This window comes from Podarcis cretensis (assembly GCF_951804945.1).
Source record: "Podarcis cretensis genome assembly, chromosome: 5".
NCBI lineage: Eukaryota > Metazoa > Chordata > Lepidosauria > Squamata > Lacertidae > Podarcis > Podarcis cretensis.
In genome coordinates, this window is record NC_137174.1 from 65,318,287 (window position 1) to 65,327,091 (window position 8,805).

The window sequence follows — 8,805 nt, forward strand, 5'->3', positions numbered from 1 at the left end:
CATGAATTAAACAGTACGCCAAGAATAGAACGACTGCATTTATGAAACTCTCTCGCTCATTCAGAAAGAAAATGCAAGGCTGGCTTGCCAAGGTGAAGAAGGCATGGCTAGAGGCTAGGAAACACTCATTCCCCCACAGGGGGTTGCTTTCAGAACCCAAAATGTTCTTTTTATTCAGAAGGAGAAGCAGCAGAGGTGCTGTGCTCTTTGTGGTGCTTAGTTAAACTTGTAAGAAGTTCCTCGGGAGACTTAGTTAATCCTACACCGTGTGTGAACAATTTTTGGGAACTTGGAAGCTGGTTTCCACTGAAAAATTTGATGACTATATGAAAGAACTTGGTGTGGGCTTTGCCACCAGGAAGGTGGCAGGTGGTGCCAAGCCCAATGTGACCATCAGTTACAATGGAGATGTTATAACCATCAAAACAGAGAGCAGTTTAAAGAACACTGAGATTTCCTTCAGACTGGGGGAACAGTTTGATGAGACCACCGCAGATGACAGGAAAGTAAAGAGTGTTGTGACATTGGACAATGGGTCGCACAATCAGTTGCAGAAATGGGATGGCAAAGAGACTGCAATAAAAAGAAAAATAGAAGATGGAAAGCTGGTTGTGGAGTGTGAAATGAACAACGTTATCTGCACCAGAGTGTATGAGAAAGCATGAAGATAGACTCCTTTCCCTGTGTGGTTAGTGGGACACAGAAGCAGGAGAGTTAGCTGGTTCGGGATGCAGAGCCCCACAAGGCAGTTGCTTTCTCCAAAGAACTGATATATTATCGATAGAACCATTCCAAAGAACCTGTATACAGTATTCAACCTAAAAGTATGGTGACTATTCAATAAAGTGCTTAATGAATGAAGAAGAAGAAAAGGAGAAGCAGCAGCTACAGTATTCAAGGTCTCTTGTGACCTCAAACTGTTAATTTTCTCAGCCTCTGCATGCCTGGGTGTTGGGAGTGGGGCGAGGGAGGGGACACAAGTTTCCTGCCTGATGCTACTGTTGTTCATTATGCCATAATTTTACAGGATAATACAGATGGCACCCCAAAGGGCACTGAAGCATTTGGAAAGGACAAAGACTAGAATTCACAAGTCAAACCAAGAGTTTACTCTTTCATAGGAATCCTATATGTCAGGCATGGGGAACCTCTTTCAGACCAAGAGACACACTCCATTGGAGGGAGGGGCCACAGAGAAAGCAGTGAGTGGAGCAATGGCTATGGCTTTGTATCAGGGCCGGCCCACCAATGTGGTAGGGGAGGCATTTATTGATTTGGTATGTTCTTGGTTTTATTGTGTATTTTGTGTTTTTAATTTGTATTTTTTTTATGCTGTAAACTGCCCTGAGGTATTTGGATGAAGGGCGATATACAAATTTAATAAATGGGGGGTGGGGAGGAGGTGTTGTGAGGCAGTTGCCTCAGGTGGCAATTTGGGAGACAATGAGAGAGGTGGCAGATCTGAGGAGCATGCCAGTGTGGTGTAGTGGTTAAGAGCGGTAGACTAGTAATCTGGTGAACCTGGTTCGCGTCTCCGCTCCTCCACACGCAGCTGCTGGGTGACCTTGGGCCAATCACACTTCTCTGAAGTCTCTCAGCCCCACTCACCTCACAGAGTGTTTGTTGTGGGGGAGGAAGGGAAAGGAGAATGTTAGCCGCTTTGAGACTGCTTCAGGTAGTGATAAAGCAGGATATCTTCTTCTTCTTCTTCTTCTTCTTCTTCTTCTTCTTCTTCTTCTTCTTCTTCTTCTTCCACCACCACCACACCACTGCTTGCTCCTCCTCCTCCGCTGTTGCCACTGCCTACTCCTCTCCAGCTTTCTTTTTTCTCCCACAATAACTTTGATGGGGGCAGCTTTAGCGGCAGTAAGCCGTTTTCTGTTTTGCCTCAAGCAGCAAAATGTCCCAAGCCAGCTCTGCTTTGTACATTGGGCTACATAGTTATATTGCTATTGTTAATTCAGCATGTTTTTCTCAGTGTTAATGGCAGAAGCATACAGTCAGAATAACAAGATAAGCAGTGTGGTTTTACTAACCAAAGCTCTCAGTTTGAAAAGGAGCTAACAGAGAATAGGGGGGATAGAATAATCTCATGGATGTATATGATTTTGTTGGAATGGCAAACCAAAGATGAAATGGTTAAATCTGCTTTGATTCACTGGGCTAGAGATATGGGACATAATATCAAGATGGAGTCATGGGGAAAATTGTGGAAATCAAATCTGAAATTCCCAGCGTGTTATCCTCTGAAAGAAAACTTTATGAAAATGATTCATAGATGGCATCTGACACAAAGCAAATGAGCAAAAATGTAAAAATCTGAGTCAGGTATCAGTTAGAAATGTAAAGAAGTAGAAGGTACATTTTACCATATGTGGTGACATGTAGAGTGGCTAAGGATTTTGGGGTGATGGTCTATAACAGGCATAGACAACCTTTGGCCCTCCAGATGTTTTGGCCTACAACTCCCATGATCCCTAGCTAACAGGACCAGTGGTCAGGGATGATGGGAATTGTAGTCCAAAAATCTGGAGGGCCGAAGGTTGCCTATGCCTGGTCTATAATGAGGTAAAGAAAATATTTAAAGTGTCTCTTCCAAAAAAACACACCCCAGAAGCACTTATTTTAGGGATAACTGGGGCAGATGTTCCAAAAAGGCAGATGAACTTATTTTTATATGCAACGACGGCAGCAAAGGTACTATGTGCGCAAAAATGGCAAGAGGAGGTGGTACCTACAAAAGAAGAGATGCAATTAAAATTGACGGAATATGCCAAATTGGCAAATGTAGCTATGAAAATTAGAGACCAAGAAGAGGAAGATTTTAAGGAGGATTGGGAGATATTTGTAGAATATCTAAAGCGCTATTGTAAACATGCAAAATAGCAAGTAGGATTTGAATGAAGAACAGCAGTAAAATATGTATCTGAGAATAAGCAGAAAGAACAAAGCATAGAGTAATAATATGCAGCAGAGAATATGAGGAAACCATGGAGGGGTGGAGGAGAAGTCAAATGGTAAATGAATATTAAATAGAAAGTATGTATTGTGTATTAAATTTGTACACTTTTGAATTTCTAAATGATTTAAACAGAAAGAAAGAAAAAGAAATGTACAGTTAGAATATGCAATGAAATGACTGGGAGAGAATGGAACATGTTTAAAAGAGATAATTGGAATGAGAATTAGTTGTTCCTATGAATTTTGGACTTTGTATTTTGAAGACTGTTGTCTTTCAAGACGTTTTGGGGCCAGTCTTTCCTATTTATAAGCTTCTGTCTACCTGAATCTTTTGTCTGCAGCTCAAAATACAGAGTAAATCCAAAAAATTCTTTTCTCAGTTTTAAAAATTATTCCCTGCCCAAGAAAAAAACTCTCCTTTCTTCTTGGGGAGCTACAATCTCTCCCAGAGAATTTGGTTTATTTAAGCTCTGTGGGTAGTTTTATTTTATTTTTTGTTTAAGGTGCTGAATGGAAACTTAATGTTCCATATCTAATTAGCAATTTTGCCTGCACCTGCCCCTTCTTTCTTTCTCTCTGCCTCACACTGTCATCCCTCTGACCATCTGCTGTTCCAGAGTCCTTGCAGATGGCAGCAGCTATATGTCTGGGCAGCTCTGTGCCCATGTGTGTCTCGGGGAAAACAATTTAAAGACAAGAAGAGGCTTACGGTATTTCAAATTCAGATGTCAGTGCCCTTGAAAACAGCAGGAGGGTCGAGTGCCAGCTACATTCCTCTATGCCCAGAGGTTTTTTGTTTTGTTTTTTTAATGCCCTGAGAAGTAATCTGAGCAGTTTCTTGGCATCTTTTGTTAGGCTGTAAGCTATTCACAAAATACAGGAGCTTTTGTTTGTCCTAGGGAGTGCTCCACATGGCGATTTTGCCAACAGTCAGGCATTCAGAAACAAGGAGGCAGCTTTCCAAAATTCAAACCTTGGTCCTGAAAACGTGGTGAAATAGGAATAATGCAAATGGATGGAGCTAGCTTTCATGTGTTTGGGTGTTCTCAAATCATTTGTGGGGGGGGGGGTCTTACATGCAGCTCTAGTGACAGCAGTCCAGTAGCAACTTATTTGTTATGCAGAATCAGCAAATCATTAGGCTTTAAGCCTTTGGGTTACCTCGGAACCACATTTTCTGTATTTCCTCAGATGCTGTTAATTCCAGTATATATTGTTTCCATAAGTATGCAAGAAATAAGGTACAGTACTTATTTCTGTTAAGAGACACTCTGAAGTGGGCATTTTAGAGCTCTGGTTTGTTTGTTTTTTTAATCCTACAGATCACTAAAGAGGGAGAAGGTGATCTTGTGCACATGTGCATTGTTTTTGTGCAAAGAAGCCTTTGACAGGTAATCAGAAATGATGTTCTGTCCTTGTAGTCTGTAATGCGCTGTGCTACTTATGTTTTTCCTCTGAAACAGACTAGACTTCTTAACTCTTCATCCTGTACATCAATATTCAACCCCTCCCAAATATATATGCAAAGTTAGACTATATTGTATGACAATGCTGGTGAGAGTGCCCCCCCCCCATATATCCATTCTTTTGTTCTGCCAGTTCTCTGGAACAGCAACATGAAATTCGGTCCAATCTGGGCCCCTCTTCATACACATCAGCAGGAAAATTAACTACAACCTCTAAAATTGGGATGCTCTCCAAACCTGTGCCAAAGTTTTGCAGTGATTTGCAGCACCCCATGAACTGAGCAACTGATACATCAAACTCGGAGTTTGTACTTAATATTGGTTTGGAGAGGATCCCAGATTTGGGGGTTCATAGTTAATATTAAATACGAGCCCTGTGTTTGATGTATCAATTGCTCAGTTTGTCGAGCACTGCAAAATGTGGCGTTTTCGCTGCAAAATGCTTTAAAAAAAAACCCTGCAAAACCTTGTCACCCGTTTGGAGCCCAAAGTTTGGGGTTCGTGGTTAATGTGGCCCACATCATATAATAATAATAATAATAATAATAATAATAATAATAATAATTTTTTATTTATACGCCGCCCTTCCCGGTTCAAAAACCAGGCTCAGGGTGGCTAACAACAAATTTAAAACACTTAATTGTAAAAGCAGCATAAAATACAGTATAAAAACATGAATAAAAATAAAATTCAAAGTTCAGAAATCAATTTAGGGGAAATCCATCCAATAAGCATTAGATAATCCCCAGGGCTAGCTGAATTGGTCCTACTTGGGCCAGCGAGGAGACTAGGGGAGAATTAGCAGTGGGATCTCAGATCGGGTAACCTTCATAAAAGGGGAGGGGGAGGGGAGGGAAGGGAAGGGAAATAAAAGATCAGGCTGAATTCAAATTAAAGGCCAGGCGTAATAGCTCTGTCTTACAGGCCCGGCAGAAGGAAGTTAAATCCTGAAGGGCCCTAGTCTCATGGGACAGAGCATTCCACCAGGTCAGAGCCATCACTGAGAAGGCCCTGGCCATGGTTGAAGATAGTCTGACTTCCTTAGGACGCAGGACCTCTAAGCTATGGTTATTCATGGACCTTAAGGTCCTCTGCGGGGCATACCAGGAGAGGTGGTCCCGTAAATACATCAGCATGTAAGCAAAGCCCTTTTACAATCCAGCTGAATGCAGGAATCTGTGTGTATTGGTGGCAGCACACCCACCTCCCCATTCATTCTTTCAACACATGGAGGGGCCATATGAACCCCGTAGGTGCTGTCTATAGACAAGACTTTTGTCTTGCAACAGGTTCTGTCTGTCGAGGCAGATAACTGCCTGTTTCTACTTCAAATGTAGAAATGCTTCTGGTTACACTGCTAGAAGAGCCACAGTGGCAGCAAGAGGCCTGTGCTTTTGGCATGTGCCAAAATGTGTCATCCAAAGTATGTGCTTAGGGACTTCCGGGTTAGCGCGAGCTCCGGAGGGAATCGGCTCCGCTGGAGAAGGGTTCTACCGCGACGGCGACGCGGGGACCCTAAGAAACCGCAGGCGCTGAAGCCTGCGGACTTGGTGACTCGGCGGGCACCTAAAGCGCCCCCCTGACCCATGAAGAGCCTTTTTAAAGGCTGCGGAGAGGGTACGGGGAGGGGCGTGGTGCTGTGAGTGGACCGCTACTGCAGTGGAGCGAAGCCGCGAGCCATGGCCGGAGACCGCTGACTTTCTTCCCTGAAATTCGGACTTTAATTAATCCGTGAGTAGAATGGAATTTGGACTTTAAAATTTCTACCTTTGAATTCGATACGATCGGGGGTTGTGCTAAAGGGAAGTCCGCACCCCCCCTATTTACAGAAGATCTAAAGCAAGGATCGGAGAACTAAGGTGGAGAGTTTTTTCTTTTTGGTGTTTTTTAAAAGATAATATTTTCATGAATTTGACAGAAGAAGATTGGTGCTGGAGAGTAAGAGGGGAATTTTAGAAGCCTTTGCCTAACCCCCCCCCCCAGACCCGGGAGTGTCCTGTATGTGAGCTGGAGAAAAAGGAACAAGGAGTTTGACAGCTGTCAAAGGAGCTGTCAAACGGGCAGTGAAAGTTAAAAATCTTATTATTTAACACCTTTCTGGACTAAATTTGTTATATTTGAATTAAAGTGGTTGGGAACAAAGTAGTGAAATAACAAAGTAACGGACTGTTGGGAAAAGGACTACTAAGTAACCAGAATCCCCCTAGGGGAAACATTGAAACATTACAATGGCTGCAGATGGAAAATTACAGGCAGAGATAGAAAGAATGTTTTTTCTCGTGGGAAAGTTGCAGGAGCAGACTACGGCTATGAATAAACAACTTATAACCTTGAACTCTAAAATAAGTGACTCTGCTGAATGCACAATGGACTTGACCGGGAAAAAATCTGCAGCTGAATTAGAAGAGATAACTTTGGAACAGGAGGAGAGGGAACAAGGAATGGAGCCAGTACAGATGGAGAGTACCAACCAGAAGCCTACAATGTCAGAACATAAAGAAGAAGACCTTTGGATTACAAATCTGCGAAAGATGCGAAAGAGGAGGGAGGAAGCCCCTGGAACACTTGGAATATTTGAATTTAAAAGAAACAAGAAATATGATTGGGGCTTCCTCTTTGAGTATGGAAGATTAGCTGACCTTTCACAGCAGCTGGTACCAAGTACTTTGGATGGAAGAAAATCTGATGAGACTGAGCTAGAACTCCTTCGAGACCCGATGACCAACAAAGAGGGCTACCAACAAAATCGGCAGAGAGAGACTGACAGAGACTTGAAGGCCTCAGATGTGAGGAATCCAGGCTAAAAACTGTTTTTGTGGACATTGGGACATTGGGAAGGCACAGAAACCGGGGTGGGGGGGGGGAGAAAGAATTTTAAAAATGTTTATGACCTTTGTGTTTGATTATTATGACCTATTTTTAAGATAAAAGGGAAATTCGTGGAAGGAATTTGGGTCGACCTTAGAAAAGGATTTAATATTTATAAGAAAATTGGATAAGTAAAATTTGGCCAAATAATAAGAATCAAGTATTTCTTTAAAAGTATATATATATAATAATAATATGTAAAGGATGAGAGATATGAGCTTGCTGAGCTAATTTGATTGAATTAGGATGTATGAAGGGGGGGTGGGGGGAAGTCAAGAACTGGGGTTAGGAAAGTAAGGATATGAAACCTTATATGTGTTGTCTTTGTCTGTGTGTGTCTGTGTTTATAAAATGTGAAAACCCAATAAAAATTTTATAAAAAAAAAAACAAAGTATGTGCTTAGGTTGCACTTTCAGGCATGCTAGGAAGGAGCATGGGGAAGGTTTGTGGGACAATTGCTTTCAAAGTAACAAGAAAAATCTGTAGGTTGATCACAGTTGTTTTGCTGATTCATGGTTTCCTTGCCAAATATTTTAGATGATTCACTTGGTAGATATTTCTACCAAGTTTGAGCACCTGGGGGAACCATATGTGTGTATAGATGTACATATCTGAGGAGTGTTTAAGAAGGTTTTTGTTCATTCAGGTGGTTTTATGTAAGAGAGGAGAACAGTAGGATTGAATTTTATTATGTATCATTACTGTTATTTAAAGCCAGCCATTTAGTAGTTAGTCTTAAAAACATATTCCTTTTACCTAGCTTTTAATTATTGTTCTGACTAGAAGGCAGCAACAGCTGAGGCTGCAAGCAATTTGGAAAGTAAATTGTTCCTCCATTTATAAGCAAAAGCTACTCTTGAATTCCCCCCACCTACCTCAAACTTTAATCAGAAATGCAGATTGTGTTTTTTTCTGAAATGAATCAGCATGGTTTTTAAAGAAACAAAATCCTACTCCAAGTGGCTAACAGTAATACTCTTGCCAGAAGGCTGAGTTCAGAAGCCAAGAAAAGGCACAGGAGATAACACAAATGAATTGGTGATCTCAGACTTGTGATTTGTCCCACAATCACTTCTTGATGCTTTGGATGATAATGCATGGCTTCCTAGTGTGAGACCTTTCTTCACCTCCAGTTCTAAAGTCTTGAGAATTGGTCTGACAGAAACCAGAAGCACCATTATACAACCCAAGCCATCATTTACTGGTATTTTATCATTCTCGCCTACTTGTTATATGTCTACTACAAGATTGTTTCCACTTATGGTGCAGACTCTTAGCACTTTGTAAGCCCTTGGTCTCTCTGACATTTTACCTCACTTGAATTGTGCTCAGGGATCTCTATAGATTTCTTTTCCCATATTGTTAGCAAGACGGTCTAAGAGCCACTGTCCATTTTCACTGGGCATTTACAAAGCTTCCTCTTAAATGCATTCCTCTTAAATGCATTATCTCTCTCTTTTTGCACTGCAGAAAATTGAACTTTCTTTAAAAAAAGAATGGAACACCTTG

The 8,805-nt window shown here is 41.5% G+C and overlaps 1 pseudogene across 1 annotated transcript; it reads left to right on the forward strand.

The window, feature by feature from the left end:
• Positions 1-257: 257 nt before the first annotated feature.
• Positions 258-856, forward strand: LOC307217413 (fatty acid-binding protein, adipocyte pseudogene; annotated as a pseudogene). The gene has a single exon. The product of its transcript is annotated as a fatty acid-binding protein, adipocyte pseudogene (transcript).
• The last annotated feature ends 7,949 nt before the right edge of the window (positions 857-8,805 follow it).